The sequence below is a fragment of the Triturus cristatus genome, chromosome 3_1 (assembly GCF_964204655.1).
Source record: "Triturus cristatus chromosome 3_1, aTriCri1.1, whole genome shotgun sequence".
In the NCBI taxonomy this organism is placed as follows: Eukaryota; Metazoa; Chordata; class Amphibia; order Caudata; family Salamandridae; genus Triturus; species Triturus cristatus.
The window spans coordinates 1,099,724,983-1,099,751,753 of NC_140583.1; the positions used below are offsets into that span (position 1 = coordinate 1,099,724,983).

General features: G+C 43.4%; 2 long non-coding RNA genes across 5 annotated transcripts in view; one reads left to right on the forward strand and one right to left on the reverse strand.

The window, feature by feature from the left end:
- The window catches only part of LOC146861586 (uncharacterized), a 735,453-nt gene extending 734,450 nt beyond the window's left edge, over nucleotides 1–1,003 (reverse strand). For both annotated transcript variants that reach the window (XR_014979008.1, XR_014979007.1), the window contains exon 1: nucleotides 227–1,003. This is a non-coding gene — a long non-coding RNA (uncharacterized LOC146861586). The remainder of the gene's footprint in view (nucleotides 1–226) is intronic.
- On the forward strand, nucleotides 168–26,771 carry LOC146861587 (uncharacterized). Of its 3 annotated transcripts, none has more exons than XR_014979006.1 (4): nucleotides 168–281; nucleotides 13,251–13,369; nucleotides 13,687–13,782; nucleotides 26,200–26,771. It is a non-coding gene; the product is annotated as an uncharacterized LOC146861587 (long non-coding RNA). The 3 variants fall into 3 exon arrangements; XR_014979004.1 differs by having other exon boundaries at nucleotides 182–372; nucleotides 13,230–13,369; XR_014979005.1 differs by lacking the exon at nucleotides 168–281 and adding an exon at nucleotides 1,418–1,604 and having other exon boundaries at nucleotides 13,230–13,369.

Here is a 26,771-nt window from a genome sequence, read left to right on the forward strand (position 1 = left end):
AAGCCCGGGGGCGCTTGGGGAGGTGAGAGAGCAGTGTAAAATGTGAAAGGAAACGAGAGCTCAGCGCTCTACCTCTCGGCAAGGAGCAGCGTTATCCTAACATGCCCTGCCTCAGGAATGAGGCGCACGCGAGCCTGTCATCGCACGTTCACAGAAACGTAAACCAGCTCGAGGACACCGAGCCAGGCGCGAGACGGACGCAGAGAAGGAAGAGAGCGCCTCTTACCTTGGGAAGGGAGCGCGGCAGCGACTCCACGCAGTCCAGGAGAAGCAGGGTGCAGGTTGGAAAGGCGGTTCCTGGAAAAGACTAACTTATTGGGGCAGTCCGGGAGGAAAAGTAGCAGGTTCCTGTAGGGGCCTCAGAAAAAGCTGGTGATTATTTACAGGGCTTGAGGAAAGCCGCAGTCACTTCGTGGCTCGGGAGAAGCTTTAAGTCCTGCGGGGTCCGGTTATGTCCTGCAGGGTCCTGCCGAAGTTGTAGGTCCTGCAGAAACCAGATGTTCGCCACTTTCGTGTGTATTTTTTTAGCCAGCGATATTTAGCTTCTGCTGGTCATGTCGCTACATAAGGCAAGGGTGGGCGGGGATAGGGTACAAGCAACGAGCAGCAGCTGTCACCAGCATCTGTATGCACCACTAAGATATTTTACCGGGGCACGTGTGCAGCAGCTTTTACCCCCTACAGTGCATTTCGCAAGCCATTGAGGTGGTGTCGAACTCACTCCGGGGTGCCAGCAGTTCGGGGTGCAGAGCACACGAGTTCCCCGGTACCACTGAAAACTTCAGTCACTCGCACTGATAACTTTCCCCTCGCTCTGTTCTTGCGAGTGTTTTGTTTTCTCCTCTGCCCTGTCCTGAAGTGCAGAGAGGTTCATGCTCTCAGATCCCGGTGAGTGATGCGCTCTCTCCCCCTGGCGTCCTCCGTGAGCGCAGCAGGCTCTTCTCCATTCACCCCTCTCTTTGCATGGGCCGGGCTTCCTCTCAGGCAGGCGGGTTGGAGGCGCAGCTCGCAGGCTGAGCAGAGCTGCGCACACAGCCAGAGCCAGGCAGCGCTCAGACCCCTCAGGGGGTAGAGCTCGCTCGGCTGGCCGAGAACCGCCCGCTAGTGGGAGCGTGGTCTCAGGGGAGATTGGAGCTCAACTTGAGCCAGAGATTTGAACCAAGAACCAATCAGGGGCTGGGTAGGGTGGTGGGGGCAGTCAGTCAGGAGTTAGTTGCCACCCATCATAATTACGGGAACTGTGGGACTAAAGGATGGCAATAGTGAGGAGAGAGATAAGGGTAGAACATGAGTTCCAATAAAATAATTGGTCTAGGAAAGGGTTGAATTTTGTTGTTGCAATTTTATGTAGCGCAAACTCGACCGAAGATATTGGAGCGCCTTACACGAGCACTAGTTATATTACACAAGGACGCATTCATTTTTTTGGTGGGCAGGGGGAATCTAAGTGAATTGCCCAGAATCAAATGATGGTGGGCCAACTCCGAGACTCGAACCTGTTCCCCAGCTCCAAGGTCGGCAGCTCTGGCCAAAGTGGCCATTAGGCTACATCCTAAATGCCAGTGAGCTCTGCTGTAACTAAGCACATAGTAGCCATGCTCCAGGTAACCGGTCTAGTGTTTAATTTCTGAAAAAAATGTGTGTCTACAGTTTTTCTTAGCAGTCCACTGTCTAAACACGAAGTCTCCTTAGTCCTCTTTCTTCACCGCCAAGAACTTCTGTCTCTTATTTCTCTTTTGCAGGTTCTTTCTCATCCCTGCTTTCTCCTTTTGTTAGTGTAGTCAATCTTGCGCATCCTTTTTGTTTCTCCCTTTGCTGCCTTTCTCAGTGCTTAATTTGTAATAGAATGAAAGCCGCTGCTCAGAAGCTCGTGGTGGTGCAATCAGGGCTTTAAGTAGGGTGAAAAAGTGGGGGTCTCTCAAAGGGTTGTAGTTGATGTAATTAAGGGTTTGGTTTAAAAGCACCCAAGCTGAAAACCTATGCTTAACATAGTGCGCCACCCAACTGGTACTTTGCTGTTTCTGTCATTGCATCCAGATATATAATACAGCAAGTAACAATATACCTACAAGCCAGGACTTTTTGCTCTGTCAATGGTTGTTAGTTGCATAAGATAAATAAGCAACAACTATGGCTTCGTTGTATATAATATTGAAAATGCTTCAGTTCTGAAATGATGAGACTGTGCAAGAACTATAATGAGTCTCGTTGAAGTTGCATCACAGGTAGTGAAGGGTGGTACTGCTGCAGAGTTAAGGTTTTTTTTCACCTTGAGGTCAAAAATGGAAAGCCCAATAGGGACCCGTCTCAGCACCTGCTTCTTAGAACTGCAGTTGCTGAGAACCGGCAGGACCCGGGCCACTTAAAGCCCTGGGTGCAATTAAATGTCAGTGTGCTGAATACCAAGGCTGCTAGTCAGGGCTTTAAGTGGGAGGGAAAAAATAGAAGTAGTTAAAAGTCCCCTGAAAGGGACGGGCCTATATAATTACGGTTGTGTCTAAAACATATGCACTTAAATTTGTGTAAAGTGTCACTCTACCCACACATTTGCATATAATCACAACTGCAACTGACATGCGTGACCATTGCTCTGAGGTTTGCAGAGAGTCCCAGGAGTGGCTTGACCACGTAGTCTGAACAACTTTTTGCCCCTTACAGTCTCTTAGAGAAACTTGCACTGCCTACAGTCACAACTAAAATGTGCCCAGTTCTAAACCCCTACGTGTCACTCAACTCAAATTAAGCATTAAACAAGACTAATATGATGACTGCAAACAACAAAACGTAGCACCACATCCTGTAAAAAGCAAACTCTTATAGGTAGTGCAAGACTTAGTAACGCATGTGAAACATAGGCATGAATGACATGGATTGCCTTAACGGTTTTTACACTCATTGTTCAGAAATTGATCAGTGTTTTTGTATGAGAATTTAAGGACATGATGCAGGGCCCGAACGGGACCTCTTTCAATGTCCATTTTAAATTACTATCTGGTCTGAGACACGAAGGGACCTGACCAATTTATTTAAAGCCCTGCTGCTAGTCTTGAATCCACCTCAGGCCTCTTAAATCCATTGCCAGACACTCTGTGCCAATTTATCTCACTCTTGCAGGCTGCCTCTTTCTCCCTTCATGAAGGTAACAAGAGTATTTGTGACAATGGCGAAGCCAGTGTGCCATGGGCCCTAGTGCAAGGAAGAAAAGTGCCCCTAGTGGTTGCTGTTTGAACTGCAAAATAATTATCAGGGTTCAGTGGGTCCCTCAGGACAGAGGGCCCTGGTGCCACTGCACCAGTTGCACCAAATTAAGCTACACTTCTGATTTGTGATAGCAGACTGATACATAGGCATGAGCTTTGCAGGAGTTAGTGCTGGGGAATGATGGTGAGTTGAGCTCAACAGAATCTGAGGGCTGACCTTAAAAGGGGGGGGCTGCAAGAGGGCGTAGAGTTCTACAAGAATCTCGTGTGGGAAATTGTTCTACCAATCAGTCAGGGGAAAGGGGAGCCTGTGAATGAAGCACTGAAGGTGAGTGCAGACTGGAGGAACCAGAGATTGGACCACCGCATCCTGAGAACTGACCTATGGAGAAATGACGGAGTGAAGAAGAGCCCAGGTCACTGTAAGAAATGAAGACAGGTGTTCAGTGTTTATCCCACCATACTTAGTCTACATGGGGAAGGTGCATGGACGTCATTTAGGGGTCGTCAGGGGTCGCAGTGACAGCGTGTCAATGTCAAAAGTCATATGGCATCACTTCCTGTGATGTCATTGGGGTAAAAAAATGTGATGTATTTCCAATACCCCATGCATTTTGGTGAATCGACACACATGGGAAGGTGGCCTTTAGTGGAGGCCAAGTCACAATAAGAAATGGAAAATTTGGCGGGTAATCCCCATATTCATAACCAGAGCTATACAACACTAAAGCCTCCGAAGGAGCACGAGCAAGAGTATCCCCCACGCTTTAATCGAGGGCCGTTCGCCCGTAGGTAACTGCTTTGATCTTGTGGAGCCTGGGTGACATCACGAGTCTGTCCCTGCGCCTTAAAAGGAACAGCTGCTTCGGCTCAGAGGTGTGCAGATTTCAGCAGTACATCTCCAGCTCAGACTAAATAAGAGAATGTGTGTCACTTTCTCAGCGCTTAATTTATAAGAAGTAAAATCCGAGTTCCATAGTTTTTGCCAGAAGCTCCCTAGCACCTCAACCGAATGTCGGGGTTAGCGAATACTAAGCCTATTTTGTCTCAATTCCACCTCATGCCTCTTTCATCCACTCCCTTTGTCATTGTTTTTCTATCTTTAGCATCCTCCTTCTTTAACCCTTTGCTGCTCCTCTCCTGTTTTTAGTCAAAGGCTACTGAAAAGTAAGTCCTGGTCCCCAAAAAAGAGTGCTTGTGGATATAGAAAATCAAGTGGTAAACTAGGAGAGGTAATTGTAATTAGTTGAGTTTTGGTTCACCATCTCACAGGATCAGGATACTGCATACCGGCATGTACTGGCCTGTTTACATAAATATAAGTTGATGGTATATCAGAAGCGGATGGTAAGACAGCTTGACATTACACTCAGATATTTACATGATTCCCTTGGGGTGATGTTTAGGCAGGGTTTGCGCGCATTGTCTATCCTGAGATTGAGGGACTGGTTCTCAGGGACACAGAACATAGAGAAAATATTGTCATTAGTCAGGATTTTAAAGTTTTATGAAATGGCTTTTGAAGGCTTCTTTGAAGTCCTGAAGGGTTGAGGTGGCTCAAAGTTGGCTTGGGGAAGCATTTCACTGAAGAGGTCCTTGCAGGTGGAAGGATCTGAACCTAATAGAGTCAAATGGGTAATGCAGATACTTAGTCAGTGTTTACTTAGCTCAAGATAGGGAGTGGGTGAGGGGTAGTCTGTAACCAGTTTAGAGAGGGAAGGGGCTGTTGTGCAGTGTTTAGGTGTCAAAGTGCCCTTTGGTGGATAACCATCTTTCGTGGTGCTATTGAAGTCAACTCAGTGGTTGTATCTGTTGTATAGTGAGTTTTCCAGTGAGAAAGATCCTGATTTTGCAAAGGGAGGGCATCCTGATACTTAGATGACTTTATTCTCTATTTTTCCTCAGTCTTCTTTTGATCCTCTCTTCTGTTAGTTTGGACTCCTCATATACCTTGTTCTTGATGTAGCAGAAATCGCATTTTATTTGTAGGGGTGCATTATAATCACAAATGTAGAGCGCACACGCATATAATCTTTTGTCGTATTATCATGGGGTGTTAGAATCTTGAAATGTAGTAACTCGAAATGTGATGTGCTTAGACGATTGAAAAGTAACATGGGTAATTAACGTAAAAAGTGAATGTAACTATCAGGAAATATTAACATGAAGAGCTCATGTTGTGAAACTGACAATTATTCATGTACTAAACGTGTTTATTAATTGTGTCATTTTAAATGTAGGTAAATGCATTATTGGAATGGGCCTTATTTTCCTATGCAAATTCGTAAAGCTCATATGCTGGTTCCATAAATTAGCATAATCTTATAGGCCTGAAATGCATTTCCCTGGAAACTCTTGCTTTAGAATTATTAGCTGAATTTTCATGTGTGTTGTGGAATTTGTACTTTCTCATGTTTTGTGTTGGAGGTGAAAGAAGCTCTCTCTTTAGCTAGAAAAATGTCTTTGTTTTACTAGTCAGGCAAAGAGAGAAGAAGTTACATGGTAAACTTGAGGCGATACAGGAAGGCTGTTGTGCTTCACACAGGAGAAGGCTTGGGAACCAAGGATAAATTGTTGCAAAAGAAGAACACCGTAATCCCATAGAAAACTACCTTTAGGATTTTACCCAGAACAGATGGCGTGACTTGCAAAGACTCTTGGGAAAGATACCTGAACTAATGCGGTGTTTGGAGTAGGGAAAGTGCTCACTTCTTCCTTTGCCTTTGAGGAGAGAGCATCTTAGAACAAGCTCTTCTCGATAGCTTTATGCTTACTGACCCATTGCTGGTTGAGACACTTCTTAGGAAGACTCCACATGCTTACACCTTTTTCATCCTTTTTCTGAAGATGCCTAAGTAGGAATGTCATCTTAGTGATATGGTAGGGATAGATTAATGCTTTATACCAATCAAACCTCGATGCAGGGAAACTTGGACTCATGCTTTCTGATCCTCTCCATCTTATTTCGTGAACTAATCGGTTTACTTATGTTACATCATCTAAATTGGATACGCAGATTTGACTTTATGCTGATTCTGATGTATTTCTTCACTCTCATTTTGAGGTGCCTTTATGTTCAGTTATTTTTGGCTTTGTGATAAATTAACTAACCTTATGTAGTTGTCTGTGGTTACTATGTGTCCAAAAGATTTCCTGTTTAATTGACTGGCACTAATAACACATTTTCTCCCCTCTACGCTTCCATGCAGCTAAAAAGAACTATCGTATTGTGATTCTAGAATAGGTCTAGGAACTTTTGGGCTCTGTCCTTTCACTCTCTCACTCTTTTTTGCAGCCTCTTTTCTTCTCTTCTCTAGTTCATTGTTCACTTCAGTGGTTCCTTTTTTAAAGTCTTAACTTCTTCCTTCACCCCCTCTTGTTTTCCAGGCCCTCACTACACTTACTCAAAGGCAAATTTTTCTTCCATGCCCTCTATTGGTGAACACAGTTCACGTATATACAACGAGCGACGGTTTCTCTAAATCCCCTATTTTTTGTGAGGTTCAGTATTATTCCTACAATGCAGAAAACATGGTTTTTAAAATCCATAACTGCTGGAAGACATTGGCTCAACCTGTCAGATTCCACAGCATATGGAGCCAAGGGAAGGCGGGTGGCCTGCTAAACTTGGCTGAGCCCCTAGAAGATGTTTAGCGGTTCTTTTCTGCCTGCTGAGAAACTGAACATCTAGGCTCCGGGTAGTCTAAACCAATCAAAGACATTCTGCAAGCTTCCTGTGCCCCGTTGGGCAAACTGGGAGCTCTCCCATCCTGCCTCTTTTAGGGCACGACGCCACTGGAAAGATTTTGATAGCTGGAAAATCCAGATGTTTTGACCTCTTTTTTTATAGTAATTTTCCATTGTACAAATATGTGGCAGAGCAACCAATCTGAGTATTTACCACGCAACCATTGACATAGAATGGAACTTGGTAATCACATTAGATTCCCAATGTTTTATTTCTGTTTCAATTTTATCACAGAAATTTCCATTGGATAAATCCTGTATACTGGAATGATGGTCCGCTGGACTGCATATAAATATGGAAAACACGTTTGAATAAAAGATCAGAGAAAAAGATAACACAGTGGCAGTATATGGTGCAGTGCCTTACTTTGCCAAGGTATGATCTCCCAACCCGAAAGATAATGTCGGCGCACCACAATTGAGGGAAAAGCTTTTAGTCTTTGTTAGGATTTCTGCCATTGCTTAAAATATCTGAAGATTTTTAAAAATAAAAATAACATTCTAGGTTTTCCCAAAAAATTCTTTATTCAGACCTTGTCGTCTTGGTGATACTTCTGTTCCTACTGCGCAGAGTACTTTGTTTCCCTGAAAATAGCCACTGACACTTTTGGAAAAGTCCTTGACAAAATGTAGCTCATCTGGGGAGACCCCACCATAGTCTGATTTTTAACATAACAATTTGTTGTAGTTTCGGGTTCGTTTTGCTCCCTGTGACAGCATTGTTATATCTCTGAAAAAGTGCAAGGTCTTTCCATGGTAATTTGGCAGTCTACAGACAGAACAAGACTGTAATTGCGTGTAGAAATGAGCTTAGATGGGGCATGGCCCAGCCTGGCCAGCTCATGCCCCTGACAGAAGTATGGCAAATAGCCAAATCGTTAAATGCCAAGTTATTGAAAGTCATTGGTCTTGACGCGGCTCTGTCAGATCACGAGTGCCTGGCTTTTCCTGCAGATCCTTTAGGCGCGGGGAGCACATACGTTTCAACTGTTATGCTCATGTGTTTTTTCATCTTGACCAGGACTCCGAATACCACAAGTGCTGTGGGTAGACTGGGCACTCTGACTTCCTCAACTCTTCACTGCCAACTTTCGTTGAGAATTGAAGGCCGAGCTCATCGAAGTTGTGAAAGTTGTCACCATTTACAAGATGACATTTGTCACCAAAGTTACTAAAAATACTGTCCGGTCACAGGTATTAATTTTCAGATAACTTTCTGATAGCCATTTTAGGCACACTAAACAAACAGTGCAGATAACATTACACACCGTAAAGGAAATCTGATGGTTGATAACCATATCCATTCCAGCTATTCATCCCTGAACAGTTTGACACAATGACATGACTTCAGCTTCCATAGTAATGAATGACACAGTGTCATTCAATGGAGTGATACCAGTGTGAGTGGTATTCGTTATCTCTTCAGTTACTCGAGCATATAGAACCTAGCAGTAAATATTGCTGTATGCAACTTCCAGCACCACAGATATCTCTGGAGATTCTATAGTGCTAAAGTTTCTAAAACTATGCTCTATGCAAGCTCGAAGTCATAAAGCTCATGGTTCAGTTTTGTATTGCTCTTCTGCCTTTTATCACTGTGAACATCACAGTTAGTGAAATAGGCCAAGGGTCTTTGGACAAGGTACTTCTTGATATTTGTTTAATTTTGTTATGTTGCAGCCTAGTTTTTCATTTATTGTGCCTGTGTACCTGAGTCTTAGCTGGCTTATTTTAGGATTTTCTGGTCCACTATGTCCCCTTAGCTATGGCGAGCTCAAAGGGTATGAGTATCTGCAAATGTGCATCCTTGTTCTAGGATGTAAAACGTTGTTTCATGCCATTTGGTGGTAACTTTCACCCACACATCTTCTTGATTAGGAATGGAAGCTGCTGTAGAATTGGGGGACCTGGGTTAATGTTACTGTGACAAGAACGCGTTGGTGAAAGGCCGCACCTGACATCCATTTCAAGTACTTATTCCTTGTACTGGTCTCAGAAAGTTATCTTTAATGGGGTGATGGGTGCCAGGGCTGAGATGAAGGTTCACCAAGTATCACCCACTACTGGGATACAACGCTTGTGAAATTAGTTCTTTGTTGGTGATGTACTCCGGCCGAGCTGGGTCACCACCCTCACGGTTCATATGTACATTGTCACTGTTACCTACAGCTGATAAGTTTCCTCTGCCACATACCATGTGTGCTGTCAAGGCTACCTTTTAGACCTAGGTAGACCGGACCTAGATTTCACTACCTCCTATGTGCTGATGAATTAGTGGACAGACTGAAGAATGAAATTCTTTTATGGTGCTGAATGCTGTTCACTTTATTCCAGGCTGGAAAAGGCAGTGGGCACCCGCCCGGGTCCACGCCCCAGCCATCTTGTCAGGTCCTTTTCTGGGTTTCTTCCTAGACAATTTAGAGTAAGCAAGCTTGGTGAGAAGTTTGTTTATTCCAATGCAGCCTGATGCAGCTGGTGAAAAACAACTCTTTATTTGGGCATGGTTGGTTCAACTCTTCCTCTGGAGACCAGTTGTGTTTGACGGATCTGAGTTCCTTAAAAGTGAGCTTTTGAACTTCAGATACACAACACTGTAGAGGAGATAACATTCTTCATTGTGATCCTATGCACAATGGAGGTCACAGGATCTGGGGTAAGGGGGCAGCATCTATTTGTGTGGGTATAACATGGATAGGTTTTGGGAGCAGTAAGTCTTACCCCTTGAGTTTATAGAGTAGGCTTTACCCTTGAACACCACTGATGGACCTGTCATCCTTAGAGCGTTCTTCCACAAACGTTTTGCCTCCTTCCTTCCACTTTTTGTTGTATCTTTTGCTGGCCTTAGGAATCTGAACACTTTACTACTGTTAACAAGTACTAAAGTGCATGCGCTTCTCCCCTAAACATGTTGACACTAGTGTGTACCTGATTGACATATTTAGTTTACTTGCAAGTCCCTTGTAAAGTGGTTTTCCATGTACCCAGGGCCTGCAACCTAAATGCTACTAGTGGGCCTGCAGCACTGGTTGTGCCACACTCACAAGTAGCCTTACTTACGTCTCTCAGACCTTCTGTTGCAGGGCCTGTGTGTGCAGTTTACTGCTACTTCGACTTGGCTTTTAAAACCAGTTGCCAAGCCTTAATCCCCCCTTTTAGTACAGAGAAGTCACCCTTAAGTTAAGGCCTAAGTGACCCTAAAGGAAGGGTGCTGTGTTACTAAAAGGCAGGGCATGTACATTTAAGTTTTACATGTCCTGGTAGTGATAATCAGCTAAATTTGTTTTTCACTGCTATGAGGCCTACTCCGTCCATAGGCTAGCATTGGGGATTCCTTAAAAAAAAATTTTAGGCTGAAAGTCCTGACTGGAAAGGAGTAGCTACTTCATGTTTAATATCTTTGGAATGGTGGTTATAAATCCTCTTTAATGGTAAAGTTGGAGTTGACATTACCATTTTAGAAATACCACTTTTAGAAAGTGGACATTTCTCTGCTCTTAAATTTGCTCTGTGTGCCTACAGCCTGTCCCCAATACATATCTGGGCTGGGTGACAGTTACACCTTGTGCATTCCCTCTTGACCGCTACAACACAGGGAGGGCTGGGTGTGACAGAGGATTCATCTACATTCATCTGCATACTGATAGCCTTCCTGGGCAGGAAGGGGGAGAGGTGGCTCACACTTATATCAGAATAGGCTGTGTCCTACCCACACACATAGAGCTGATTTACCCCCTACTGACAGTCTCGAGTCAGGTCTGGGTTGAAAGGGATCCTTGTGTACTTCAGAGTACTCCTTTGAAGTCGCCCCCTACATCTATGGCACTTTAGGGTATATAGGTACCAGACCTCAAACACTATCAAATCAGTACACTACAGGACGTGGGAAGAACTCTGCTGAAGTAAACACTGCTATGCTGAAAGGACTGCCACGTTGCTGTGACTGACTGTCCTGAGGAACTGCTTCTCTGCTTTGCTGAGCCACCTTGCTGCCGGCTATTCTCTGCCCTGCCGAGAACAAGGACTGGATCCTCTCACTTGAACCCAAAGTGACTCCAAGGGCTTGCTGGCTTGCGTCCTGTTTTCTGAAGTCCCAGGGACACAAAAGAGTTCCTGAAATTTTTCCAGGGCTGCTGGACTCTGCCATCTGTGAGTCTTACCCTTGCCTGAGGTGCCCCCTCCAGTCCTGGGCCTCAAAAGTGAGTTCTGCAGCAGATTTCTGATTTTTTTTTCACATTGCCTTGACTCCATCAGAATTTTAAGCCACAATGCCCCTTTGACGCAGAGGCTTGACGAGGAAGCTTTGCATTCACTTCAACGGAGCTCGACAATGACGCCGGACCCTCTATACGCGGTTTGACGGTGACACAGTAGTCTCTTGATGCCGACAAAAGCTCCAACCAAGGTATTTCTTCAGGGGGACCTGTCTGGGTCCTGTAGTCGGACCTCTATCGTGGTCAGCCCCAACTTTGACTTTGCATCGATCCCTCGCAACCTCATGTATCCTTGTGACCGCTTGTGACTTGAAAGCACTGTTTTTGTATTATTCTTTAAAAATTCATATCTCGACTTCTACTTGTTGGATTTTGTCATTGTGGTCCTGTAATCATATACATATTCTCTATTTTTCAAAACTTGTGCTTCCATTGAGTCACTGTAATTTAAGTGTTACACAAATACTTTACTTTTAAGCCTGACTGCTCTATGCAAAACTTCCAGAAGGTCAGCACGGGTTAATTTAGGGTGCATATCTGACTTACCCTGACTAGTGTGGTGGTCCCTACTTGGACGAGGTGCTAACCTCTGCCAACTAGAGACCCCATTTCTAGCAGCTATACTGCCACTAATCCTATAGTCTCTCAATGCCAGGGGTTAGTTGATGGTACTATCCAGGAGAAGGAATGCAATTCTGCAATCATGACTTTACAGATCTTTGTGTAAAAGATTGTGCCAAAGCACCTTTATGTAAAATCATGAGCCAGTGCACCTTTGTGAGCAATGAAGAGCCTAGGCAGCAACCATAATGTGAAATCCAATGCCAAGAAAACATTGTGTGAAATAATGAGCCAGGACTCTCTTTTGTGAAAACATGAACCATTATACTAACACCATTATGTGAAATTATGAGCCAAGACACCTTTATGAGAAATGAGCCTTAACACTAATTTGCATTATCACCACTGCCCTGTAGAGTTAAGTGTCATCATCGAATCATCGAGCAAGCTATTTTGTTCAGATAAAGTTTCACAGAGATATCATCTGGGAACTGTGTTGCCATCTAACCAACATTTTACTGCCCTTTTGGGTATTTCTGTTCCAACTTATTAAAAAAAAATTATGAAAATCATCAAAAAACTGTCTTTTTCCTTATTTAAACATCAAGTTAAAGCAACAAATACTTGATGAAAACACATCAAATGTATTACAGTTTTCTAATTTACAACTAAATTATTCTAAAGTAAATAGAAATAGAATTACCAAGTCAAAAATAAATGAATAGGATTTTGAGCAGAAATCTTTAGATTTATTCTCCTGGCCCTGCTAGAACATTAAAGCATGCAAATGGCTGGACTTAATGTATCAACTAAAATTGCATCCTTTTATTCTTAAGCCCCAAATCAAGTAATGACATTTAAATTCTTTCCAAAGATGGTGGGGGGTGCTAAACAGTCTAACCCAGGGTCGTAGCTATCATTGGCACAACAGGTGCAGTGGCACCGGAACCCAGAGCCCTGTGGGTCCCATTGAACTCTGATAATAGCTGTACTTCCTATCCCTAAAACAATCATATGGTGATTTTCCTTGCTTGCACCAGAGCCCATGACATCCTTCATACAATACTGGTCTAACCACCAACATTCTTTTGTTCCTGCATTCTTTGAAGATGGAATTGCAGACGGTTTACTGGCAGATTTTAGAATTTGAAAATCTTTCCTAATTAAATCCTGCATATAAAAGCTTGAACTCCCATGACAAGACAGACTGGGCAAAAATATGTGTGCTTCTCCCAGTTTAGGGAACTCTCTCAATGCGCAGACAGATCCTGCATACGTCGCACGTCCGCCATGCACAGTGTTCTCGTTAGTGTTGTCATTTCAGATGCTGCAGTCATGTTATCAATGTTGTCAAAGGATATGTCATGAGTGATGCAATATGTGGGCTAATTAGCAGTGTATGGTAAGGAAGTGAATTCCTATCTATAGCTTCACTTTAACTTTCAGTTTTTTCAGTGCATTTCTAGGTTTTCTTTTACCACAACGTAATATTTTATTGCCATTCTTACAGCCAACCCTTTCTCCAACCCAGGCAAACAACCCCCCCATGGCCCAGGGCATGCATAGGATACAGTTGGTCTCACAGGTCCTGGTCACACTCAGGAAAACTTACTGATTTTGACAAAAAGTCACAACACCACAATATTAAAGGTGAGTCTCTTGGCTTTTTAAATGGGTAACCATATCGATATATATATAAAGCACGTCTATCATTTTTCTCCAAAAATCATCAATATTTTTTATTCAAATGTGTATTTCAGTAATTCACACAATGCAATGTTTAATAGTGATTATTATAAAAAAGTTTTTAAAAAATGTTAATATAAAAAATGTGTCTCTGAGTCTTTCTTTTAGCATAGTTTTTATGATTGCATTTTGTGAGCGGAACAATGTTAAAAGAAAGACTCTGAGAAATGTTGTTCAACATAAAACTGACATGCCTCTGAGTCTTTCTTTTACATTTTCAGCTAATAAAATGCAATCATATAAACAAACGCAAAAGGTCCTTGCTCTCCAGCTGAAGATCATGGTGCCCCAGCTACGAATACTTTAAAGAAAATGTGGTAAGCTCTGCCTTTGTCATGGATTTAATGACCCAGAAGACTTACTGTTTTTTTGTTTTTGTTTTAATGCTGGGGGTCTGCTACACTCCCTGAAGTCCCACACAACATTGAAAAAAGGCTTGGTGATGCCTCTCCCTATTCTAGGGCTTCCACTGAGCTAAAAAATATAAACAAAGAAGCCCTTGTAGGGCATTATGTGGGGTTCCTTCAAGGAGCAGTGAATAATAGATCAGCACTTCCCCTCTGGGCCTTTACAGGCCTCGGGTACCTTATCCCCTGGAGCCGTTTTCATTTTTAAGGGAGGAGGAAATGCAGGCCTCTTTCCCAAGAATGTACAGGCCTCAGGGACCGCATCAACTGGGGCTGTATTATTTTTGAAGATCAGGGGGCACACAGTACACCTCCTGATCCTCCTTGGCCCCATAGGGCCCCCATAGCCTAGGCAGTGTTTTCTCTTTTAGGGGAGGGGGTATGTGGCCCCCCTCCCCAAGTCACTGAATGCCCTGGGTATCCTATTCTCAGGGCCGTTTATATATTAAGGAGAGGGGGCATTCCGCATCACGTTTTTTATAAATAGTTCTTTATTGGCATTTTACAAGTTACAGCTGCTGTTTCTTTCATACATTTATACAATTGTAGCTATTTATACCATAATCATGTGCTTCTACTTTTCACTATTGACCCATTACACATCATATTTTTAATATATCTGTTGTGCCAATCTGTATCACATAACAGAGGGTATCAACATAATCCCGCAACTGTTTGCGCCCCCTCCCCCTCCCTTCCCCCATCATTGTCTCATATTTCCAGCATCACTTCCTTTTCTGCTTCCTATATCTATCTATTCTTTTTCAGTAACTATCATGTCTACCTGGTGTCTAATTGCTCTTATTGAGTCTAAGTCTGCCTTAAGGGGGATCATTCCTGGACAGTGTTATTACCAGCTTTTGTAGGTCTTTTCTATCCGTCAGCATGGACGCCCATGCTCTCGGATCATCCTCTATTTTTTCATCCCGCCTAACCCTCTTCATCCGTATTGCTCATGCCCATTCACCCATATCTTTCAACCACATCTCAGTCCGCGGGGGGTCTTGTCTCATCCATGATATGGCAGTGTGTCTTTTGGCTAATACAAGCCCTAATATTACAAGGCATTCAGCATCCCTTTGCCAGCCTTTAGAGCCCCCGAAACCCCATCCCCTTGCACCTAATGTGGGTGCATGGTGCCCAACTGGGCCACTAACAGCAAACAACATTGGGGCCATTGGGGAGCCCTGGGGCCACTGCAGCCCTGTCAGCTCCCCACATACACATATCCTGAGTGCGTCAGGAGCCGGCATTGCTCCTGCCCTGTGGGAACAGCTATTTTTGCATGCTCTCACCTGGTGGGCAAGGGCATGGACAGGAAAACACATGTCAGCTGCTATTCGGTGAGAGCATTTTTAAAGCTCCCGCTGGGTGGGAGCAGCCCACGCTATTGCAGACAGGAAACTATGTCCTGGGTGGTGGGTTCCACGGGACACTAGAAGAAAGCTGGCCCCTAGAAATGGGCTTGTTGGGGCCTTAAGGGGGTTCGAGGGTTAGGCTGCATACTGCTGTCCCTTTAAAAATTGTGCTGGGCCTCTGAGACCTCTACCACAAGGGCTAGGTGGGCAGGGTATCCCTATCATGCTCCTTATATCTTTTTTTTAACATTTTCAAGGCAGGAGACTAAGCGCCCTAGTCCTGTAATTGCTGCCACATCCTTTTTGTTCATATGGCAGACAGCCATTCAGAGCACTCACTCTGACAGTGAGATGGACCAAAGGGAAAAATGACCCCTCAGGCATTCAGAACGCTCTATTTTTTTAAGTTGAACTCATGGGACTCTCGTCCCTGAACCCAACCAAACTAATGTTTAAAAATAAACAAAAACCACTGAAATTTGCATGTTATAGTTTGCTGGCCTAATTATAACTTGAGCCCACATCATGTACTTTCCTTCGGCCAGACCCTACTCCCATGTCATGCAAATGCCCAACCCACATTCTTTGCCCATTTTAAATGTAATTTTAACATATGATGAGTGATGTGATGTAATATGTGAGGCAATAAGCAGAGCATGGAGGGGCATAAATTATAGTTAGCTCGTGACCGATACCATGCAAATTTCAAAGTCTTTATTTTTTTTCAAATTTTAGTTTTAATTTCATCTCAACACCTAACTATCCTGCCACATTAACCTTTGTGTTTTTTAGTGACTTTGTCATCTTCATTGAAAAAAAGAATAATAAATAAATATATATATATTTATATATATATTTATATATACATATATATATATATTATCTACTGGCGGTCGCCAGTAGATAGTTATAGTTAGAACCGTGTTTCCATAGGAAATCCGCAACATTCTATTTGGAATAACTTTGGCGCCGATTGACGAATCCTCGCGAAATTTTCAAAATAGGTGGGGCGCTCCACTCCGCTCCTTCCCTGAAAGTCTCGGGGGGATTCGTCAAGCGGGGGCTGAGAAAAAGGGGGGGTCCCAAAACACGTTTTCCCCATGCATTTTTCCATAGGACCTTTAGTCCAAGCTACAGCCCGAACGGCTGAACAGAATTACTTGAAATTTGGCCGAGAGGTAGTCCTCAGTTCAGGGATGTGCCTTTTGCAGGTCTGGTGTAAATCTGTTCATTAGTTCTTGAGAAAATTGCAGTTAAAAGCATATATATATCTATAGGCGCGCACCATGCGCGTACGGTACGCGCACGGTGAAAAAACGTAAAAAAAAAAAAAAATACATAACTTAGCATTTAAAAAACCGTACAAATTCACTGAAAAAACCATAGGTTTCACACACGTTATAGTTAGGAATTAGAATTTAAAAAACCTTGCAAATTCACTTAAAAAACCATAGGTTTCACACATGTTATAGTTAGCTGGACATTTCACTTGTGAAAAACCATTGAAATTTCCCCGTTATAGTTAGTGCAGGCAACTATAACTCACGCGACCGCAATCCTCTGCTGATGATGTCAGATATTACATCACTGATGACATATGTGTCTTTCCGGAAAAAAAAATATTTGTAATATATGTATAGCTAAAAATTAATGGAAGAAGACAATGGTAAATAAGTGTCTAAATACAGTGATGTAATATCTGACATCATCAGCAGAGGATTGCAGTCGCGTGAGTTATAGTTGCCTGCACTAACTATAATGGGGGAATTTCAATGGTTTTTCACGAGTGAAATGTCCAGCTAACTATAACATGTGTGAAACCTATGGTTTTTTAAGTGAATATATATACATCTATTCAGACACTTATACACCCACTCATTCTTCAATACGCCTTGCCCTATATATATTAAACATAATTACAGAAACACACAGTCACTGGATGAAGTCATAAGTGATGTAATCAGTGATGTCATTTGAGGTGTCATCAGTGATGTCATCAGTGATGTCACTGACCATGTCATGAGTGATGTAATACGCGACATCATCAGCAGTGCATTGCGGGGTCGCGAGTTATAGTTAGCTGAACTAACTATAACGGGGGAATTTCTATGGTTTTGTACGAGTGAAATGTCCAACTAACTATAACTTACCCGAAAACCCATATTTTTTTCAGTGTATATATATATATATATATATATATATATATATATATATATATATATATATATAGAGAGAGAGAAACAACCATTAAAACGCAGTCATTACTACGTATTATAAGGTAAGTAATGGGAAATAGTAATTTTTAGCCCTACACCATCCAAACCTTACCCTACTGTTGCACTCACTGGAGTGGGAATAGTAATTTTTGCCCTACACTATCCAACACTTTACCCTACTGTTGCACTCACTGGAGTGGGAATAGTAATTTTTGTCCTCCTACACCATCCAACACTTACACTACTTTTGCCCTAAAAGTATTATGCATTGTAATGGTATGCGTTGTAATGGTATGCGTTGCAATGGAATGCGTTGTAAGTGTAGTTTCTAAAAATGTGTTGTAAAATCATGCGTTGTAATGGATGTTGCAATGTAAAAACTGCATTGTAAAAGTTTGCGTTGCAATGTGTCCTATTCATATATATATATATATATTCACTGAAAAAACCATAGGTTTCACACATGTTATAGTTAGCTGGACATTTCACTCGTAAAAAAACCATTGAAATTCCCCCGTTATAGTTAGTTCAGCTAACTATAACTCACGCGACCGTAATCCACTGCTGATGACATCACATATTACATCACTGTATTCACTAAGATACTGTTAATAAGTCAGTTATACAATTAATTTTACAAAAAAAACCATCCATTTAGACACTTATTTACTCATTTATTCTTCCATTAACCTTTAGATATACATATATAAAAATATTTATTTTTCAGAAAGACACATATTCACTGGATGATGCCATCAGTGATGTCATCAGTGATGTCATTTGAGATGTCATCAGTGATGTCATCAGTGATGTCACTGACCATGTCATGAGTGATGTAATATGTGACGTCATCAGCAATGCATTGCGGGGGTGCGAGTTATAGTTAGCTGAACTAACTATAACGGGGGAATTTCTATAGTTTTGTACGAGTGAAATGTCCAACTAACTATAACTTACCCTAAAACCTATGGTTTTGTCAGTGAATTTCTAAGGTTTTTTAAATGCTAATTCTTAACTATAACGTGTCTGAAACCTATGGTTTTTTCAGTGAATTTCTAAGGTTTTTTAAATGGTAATTCCTAACTATAAAGTGTCTGAAACCTATGGTTTTTTCAGTGAATTTCAAAGGTTTTTTAAATGCTAATTTCTAACTATGCCTACAGAGGTAGGACATGTGAAGAAAGAAGAAAAAAAGCACAGAAAGAAGCAAAAGAAATGCCGAAAGAAGCAACAGAAGTCCACAAAGACGACAGAGGAGCAGAAAGAGGCCTTGTTGCAAAATCATCCTGTGCCCATAACTTTTTCAGATGGGTACTGGTGGTAACTGACGCTGACCAACCAGGCCTTGAGCCAGTGCTATGCTAAATGACACTTAGAATACAGTGAAAAGACCTACATACACTAGGGAACACTATGCGTTGGGGTACCCCTGTGATTATCATGACCTCCTCTGTAAGTCCCTAGGACATAATAGGGCAGGGGGTTAAAACTACCTCTTAAAACGCGCCACGGGGTGTGTTTGCACAGTGGTGAAGGGAGGGGGGGTCCTGAGGTGACATGTGTGCAAACACACCCTGTGCCTTTTTAAGTTGGGAAATTAAGTACCCTTGAATCCTAAGGGTCCCTGGGGTCCAACTAACCCACCAGGTACCTCCAGTAAGCGCCACAGAGCTGCGTTGCACAGAGGTGTAAAAAGGGGCATGGCCTGGACCACCAGGGGCCCTCAGGATTGAAGGGGACTTAATTCCCCAACTTAAAACGCGCCACAAGGCGTGTTTGCACACGTCACCTCTGGCCCGCCCCCTCCCTTTACCACTGTGCAAAGGCGCACTGTGGCACGTTTTAAGTTGGGGTATTAGGTCCCCTTGAATCCTGAGAGTCCCTGGGTCCAACTAGCGCACCACGTACCTCCAGTAAGCACCACAGAGCTGCGTTGCAGAGAGGTGGTCCAAGGCCATGCCCCATTTTACACCCCTCTGCAATGCAACTCTGTGGCACTTATTGGACATACCTGGTGGGTTAGTTGGCCCCCAGGGACCCTCAGGATTCAAGGGGACTTAATTCTCCAACTTAAAACGCGCCACAGGGCGCGTGTGCTCAATTGTGACATCAGGCCACACCCCCTCCCTGCACCACTGCGCAATCGCACCCCCTGGTGTGTTGTAAATTGGGGGATTAAGTCCCCTTGAGTCCTGAGGGTCCCTGGGGGCCAACTGGCCCACCACTTACCTCCAGTAAGCGCCACAGAGCTACGTTGCAGAGTGGTGTAAAAAGGGGCATGGCCTGGGCCACCTCTCTGCAACGCAGTGCAGTGGCGCTTACTGGAGGTAAGTGGTGGGCTAGTTGGACCCAGGGACCCTCAGTATTGTAGAGGAATTAATTCCCCAACATAAAACGCACCACAGGGTGTGTTTGCACACATGTCACCTCAGGCCCCGCTCCCTCCCTTCACCACTGAGCAAAAACGCACCCCGTGGCGTGTTTTGAGTTGGGGGATAAAGTCCCCTTGAATCCTGACGGTCCCTGGAATCCAACTAGCTCACCAGGTACCTCCAGTAAGTGCCACAGAGCTGTGTTGCAGAGAGGTGTAAAAAGGAGTGTGGCCTCTGAACACCTCTCTGCAACGCAGCTCCCTATCGCATACTGGAGGTACCTGATAGGCTAGTTGGCCCCCAGGGACCCTCACTATTCAAGGGGAATTAATTCCCCAACTTACAACTTGCCACGATTTACACAGTTTTTTAAAAGGTCGCTTTCAGAGCCAAGCAGTACCTTTTTATTTAAAAAAAAATTTGTGTCCTCATTTTGCCCTTGGAAGGTCACATCGGAGCCCTAGGAGAGAGAAATGAACTATACTGTCACAGGTACACTGGTAGTGCCATTACCAACAGAAAATGGCACTCAGTATTATTCAAACTCTCAAAGGGATGCGCCACAAGAGGTTAACCATGAAGGAGCAATGAAGCTGCTATTAAATACCCATTCCAAATCGGGGAAGCCATAATTTTGGGTAAATCTAGGGAGGGTAGCCATCCAAGCAGCGTTAATCATTGGACATTGGGAAAAAAAAAAAAGGTTCACCTAGTCCAGGTTTAAGAGGTGCCAAAAGTCACGTTTTTCGGAGTTGCCAGATCTTGCTAGGTCGATTTTAGACGTTTGCAATACTGATATTTGCCAATCTAACAAGGTGGGAGGCAGCGGTTCCTTCCATTTCCTACAAATCTCTCTCCTTGCTAGTAGGATACAGTAGAACAAAAGTTTTTTGACAGGACCTTGGACTTCCAGTGATGTTCCGAAGATTGCAAGGAATGCGTTGATTGAGATTTGATACCCCAAAGATGTTGTCAGCAATGTACTGATAGAGTCCCAAAAAGGTAACAGCAATGGACATTCGTAGAACATGTGTAGGTCCGAGGCTGCTAGCAACCCGCACTTAGGGCATGCCACAGTGGAATCGGTAGAAAATTTCGATAACCGCTGTGGAGAGTAATACGCCCTATGTAGCGTAAAAAGATGGTTCCTACGCAACCACGCCGGCTTCACTGTGTCCCACAGGATCTTAAAGGAGGAATACCAGATATTCTCAAGATCTTTTCCAAAGAAGGAGGGGCTCCACAATGTCTCGGGTAAGACAAACTCCCCATCAACTTCTTCTAGTAACAAATTGTACCAGAGCGAGATTTCCTTAGATGCAGGAGGTTTGTCCATCATCAAGTCCAATATACCACTATTACCTCCCATTTGAAATCTACCTCTAACAGAGCTCTGAGTGTGGGCCCAACTCGCCATCTGTAGGTATTTGAATCTGGAGAGACCCAACCCCACTCTGGCTAGTAGGTGGTCCCAGGGTGGCAAAATACCATCTAAAAAAAGATTGCCCCAAACCTCCAGGCCAGCCTCCCTCAAGGGGATTGACAAACTGTCAAGGAGCCATACTGGACAGCCCGGAGAGTCCCACAGTGGCGACCTACTTGCGAAATAATCCAGCTTTATGGCACCTCTTAGTTTGACCCATGTTTTTATGAAACCCAACAAAATCTTCAACTTAACTTTTTTTAAAAACTTAGGATCCCCAAATTTAAGCAAAAAGCCCTGCTGGCCTATTCCCTCTCCTCTCAGTAAAGCGGCAAACATACTACCTATTCCCACATTTGTCGGCATCTTAAGCAGCATCCTAGCATGGGAAAGTTGGAAAGCCCAAGCGTATAGTTGTAAATCAGGTGCTGCCAGACCCCCCTTTTCTCTACGGCGCCTAATCTTTTTCCATGATATCCGTGGTATGTGATCGTTCCAAATAAAAGAACTAATATGACCTTGCAACTTTGCTAGGATAGAAGGTTCAAAATATAATGGAATGGTGTTGAACAAAAATGTGATTTTAGGTAGGATAAACATTTTAACCAAATTAGCTCTACCCAAAATGGAAAGAGAGAGTGAAGACCAAGACCTCATAAGCTTTCTACAGTCTCTTGCCACAATGTCAAGGTTCAGTGGTACGATTTTATCTATATCCCTAACTATGGTGAGTCCGGGATAACGCATAGAGTGGCTTAGCTGGGCCCCTGCCACTGGCCCAGCCTCATTCCACAGCATCATCTCCATTTTGGATGCATTGATCTGATATCCCGACATATCACCATAGTCTTGGGCCAATGCGATGATCGCGGGGAAAACTGTACATAGAGCTGAAGAAAAAATGAGAATGTCATCAGCATACAGGGCTACTTTCCTCTCCCATCTCCCATAGACAAAAGGCTTGATGTTAGCATTGTCCCTCAGCCGTTGGGCAAAGGGCTCGATGTATAAGTCAAATAGGAGAGGTGGCAGCCCTGCCTGGTGCCCCGAGTGATGTTAAAGGGGGTCTGACAATTCACCATTGACCAACAAGGAAGCCGTAGGATTCCAATACAGCGAACTCACCGCTCCACGAAAACCCTCACCAATGTTGAACTTTCCCAAGACCCCGACAGGAATGTCCAATTCACCCTGTCGAAGGCCTTGGTAGCATCCAGCGTGATAACAGCTAGGGGCAAGGAGTCCGCAGTCGCCATGTCAATGGCTCCTAATAGATCATAAGTCAGCTCAAAGAGCTGGCGGCCCTTCGCAAAGCCACGTTGGTCCCGATGTAGAATAGAGGGTGCCACCTCCCCCAATCTTCTGGCAAGGACAGATGTAAAAAGCTTATAGTCCGAGTTTAAAATGGAGATCGGTCTATAAGAACCACAGCTATCAGCTGGTTTGCCAGGCTTCAATATCAGAGTAATGGATGCATCATTCCAAGAGTCGGGGGGGTACAACCCCTCCTGAAAGATCTGATTGAACAACTGGGTTAAAGGGGGGACTATTGTTGGTAATAGGGCGAGATAGACCTCCGAAGGGAGGCCATCAGGACCTGATGCCTTGCCCTTCTTACTATCAGACATAGCTCTAATAACCTCTTCGTTCGTAATAGGTCTATCTAAGGTAGCTTTCTGATCGGGCGAAAGAGAAGGAAGAGATACTCTATTCAGCCAATCATCAACTTGCCTCGCCTCAATATTCTTATCCTCATGGTAGATGTCCTTAAAAAAGTCGCGAAAGGCACTTCTGATATCCCTATCGGCCGAATGAACCACTCCTTCAACCATAATATGATCTATATTATTTCTAACACGATCGATCCGTTTTTACTTTCCAGGCCAGGAGCTTCCCTGCGCCTTCTCCGTATTCAAAATGAGCCATCTTACTGGCCTCCCATCTCCGGAGAACTCGTAGGTTCAAAATTGAACCTAGTTCACCTTTTAAAGTGAGTAACTTATTTTGCCATCTTTCTGAATTTCTGGTGGAGCGGCAGGGTTTAGCATGATGTTCTCCTGCACACTAGCCATACCAGCTTCCAGCGAGGTGACCGTGTCTCTATAGGTCTTCCTTTTATACGAGACCTTGTTGGTGACTAAGCCGCACAGAAAGGCCTTGAATGCATTCCATACGCAACCTGGGGAAGCGGACCCGGTATTATTATCAAAAAAACACTGTGCTTCAGTTTTTAAGAAAGAAATGTCGTCTGGAGCATTGAGGAATGAGCGGTCAAACGACCAAGTTCTAGATGTGGTTTTTGACAGCCCGACCAATTCCAAGCACAAAGCAGCATGTTCAGAAAGATGAAAGGGAAGATAATAAACATTTTGTACCAATTTAACTAATTCCTGACTAATCAACGCAAAGTCTATTTTTTTATTTTCTCAGGAACTACTGAACGGATTTACACCATTTTAAAAAAAAGGTCTCTTTCTGAGCCAAGGGCTACCTTTTTGCAAAATTTGGTGTAATTCCGTTCAGGTAGGTAAAACTGATATCTTTTAATTCAGGCTGCAGCGCGAACATACAGGTTGTCAACAGCCTATCTCAAATGCCGACGCGTTTTGGACCACCGCCCTTTATCACAGGCTCAGTTCAAACAATATGGTACTGCCCTTAAGTGCACATATATTCAACCCTAGGTACCCGCCCCAGTGGGCGTAGCCGCTCGCACGGCCTCATGTTACTGGTAGTGCACTGCGTGTTTCCCCAGTGGGATGGCAAACATTATTGTCGCACAAAATCCATAAAACCACAGTGGGTTGCTGCTGCAACGTGAAATGTTCTGCTGCGACTTCATAGCCCTCCTTATAGCACCTGTCCCATACTTAGCATTCACCGTTAGGCGTCACCATGGTCTGTTCTCACCACAGCCTGGCTTCGTCCACAGCTATATATATATCAGTATTATAGTTATTTCTCATTTTACACTAGAAATAAATCTCAGAACTTCACTGAAAAATCAAAGGTTATAGTGCAGTTATAGTGAAAATGTCAGTAAAAGATATCATTTCAAAGTTAAAAAATAAGTGATGTCGTAAGCAGTGCAAAAAAACACTGAAATTCACCAGTTATACTTTACTGAGCTAACTATAACTTGCCACCCGCCATCCACTGCATCAGACCTCACATATTATAATACTCATAAAATGTTCAATCCCTTCATTAATGACATCACTGCTGACATCTCAAATGACATAATACATGAAATCTCTGATTACATCATCCACCATATTGATGTTCAATTTACTCTACAAACCTGTGGAGCCTTTGAAATATGTAGGATCAGCCTGGCAAGGAAGCCTGTTTATCAGAGAACTTGCCAGGCACATACTCCATTGCCAGTCTGCCTGCTTAAGAGGTACTGCCTCACTACTGTTGTCAGGGCATTTTTCTCCTGCTCACACCTTGACCCCTTGAGCTGCTGTTTCAAGACTCCCAGTGCATTACACATAGTATTCTTCATGAACCATTTCTACCTGTTGCTCATTCGTTTTTTAGCAGTTTTGTGCACATTGTCACTTGAGCAATGTTCTTTCATGCCCCGTATTTGAGTGTCCAGTGGCTTAACAATAGCCCCTGAAGACACGGTGGTGTTGAGGGGGACCTGAGCTCCAGGTGTGCCCCTCTGGCACTGTGCATCCTTTGTCCTTAAAGCTCTTGAGACTGGACCGTGGGGGGGGGAGGCTCCGTAAACTGTGCAGGGGGCCCCCCTCAAGTTTCGTTACTCACCTGCTGTGTCACAATGATAACCATGTATTTAAAATTGGATCGAAACATCGTTGAGGTGCACTCAGCCCCATTCCATTGCATAATATAATTTGCAGGACATGCTGTTCTTTACTGCTTCGATACACACTTTGATCACCTTTATCACATGTGTGTATCACACTTCAAACAGCATTGAGTATGTTTATCACTAGCACAGACTCCGTAGTTTATTGCCATTTTCTTTTTTCTTATTTGTATATTAAATTGTAATTTGTCTATGATCATAGTTTGATTGAACTTCCCCATCAGGGACCAGTGTTCTTGCACTAACCAAAAATATACAAGGCAAGCTTAATATCAGTGGTGACTACAATCCTTAGCTAAAAAGTAAAAGCTCTAACCCTTTAAATGCTTGGAAACACAATAAACATTTCCTGGGGACATGCTATATATGTCTCAGGAAAAAAGGGTTACTTTTACTAAATGTGTTCTGGGGGCTGCTGCACTCCATGCTGCACTCCATGCCGCCCCCACAACACTATTTTAACATGTTGGTAATGCCCCTGCCAGATTGTTGCACTACTAAGCAGGACAAAACATGTCCTCACTCGCACCCTCGCCATGCATAGTGTTGTCATCAATGTTTTAATTTCAGATGTTGCAGTGATGTGACTGATAGAGTGCGATGGTGCTCTCTCATTTGTAGCGGTGCATTATAATCATGAGTAGTTCGCACCTACATTTATTCTTTCGTCGTATTAACCTGTGATAGTAGAATGTGGACGGTAATAATATGAAATGTGATGTGCTCGGTACATTAGATAAGAAAATAACGTTGCAGTATATGTGTGTTTGCACTTATTCATGCAATTGATGTGCCCATGCAACGTGATGATTTAGAAAAGCTCAGTAAAAGAGTTTGTTTATATGTAAGCTCATGAGGCCTATGTGCTATTCTCTTATGTTGGCCGATTTCTGTAGGCCTGAAATGTATTTACCCTGATGCTCTCACATCTTAGATTTAATAGGTGAATTTCATGTGCATGTTGGATTTGTTCCTTTCTCACGTTTCTGTTGAAGGTGGAGTAACCCATCTTTGTTAGAATAACGTTTTTGTTTTAGGAGTTAGGCTCAGGGGAGGAAAGAATACATTTCACACAAGATGCATTGCTAACGTGAGATGGTGTTCTTTCTCTCTGGATAAGGCCTGGAAATCAAGGTCATCGAGCAAGGAGCTGGGAGTATCGAAAATCACCTATGAGGACTGCCCAGCTGGATGAGGTGATCGGAAGATGAGCAGTGAGCATGATCAATGATCGAAGATTTTGGTGTTTGAATTAGGGACAGTGCCCCGGGGGTTGAGTCAGAAGAGGAGAGGAGACCGATGGTGAGGAAGGAGCATCTTAGAATGAGCTCTGTATTCTTTGGCTACTAGACCCATATAACATGAGCATACTTCTTAGGAAGTCTTCACGTGCTGACACCTTTTACCTGATTTGCCTTAGGAATGCTGAGTAGGGATGTCACATTAGTAGTAGTGTAGGGACAGACTAATGCTTTTCACTGACAAACCCCCAATCAAGTCTGATCTTGATGTGGGGGCACTTATTGCCTGTGATCTACTGTTGGAATTAATTATTCTCTGCATGCTCCATTACTTTAACTTTGCTCATAGGTTTGGCTTTGTATTAGTACCAATGTATTTTTACAACCTCATTTTGAGGTGTTTGTATGTCCAGTTATTTTTGGTCTTGTAATAAACCCACTAAACTTAGAA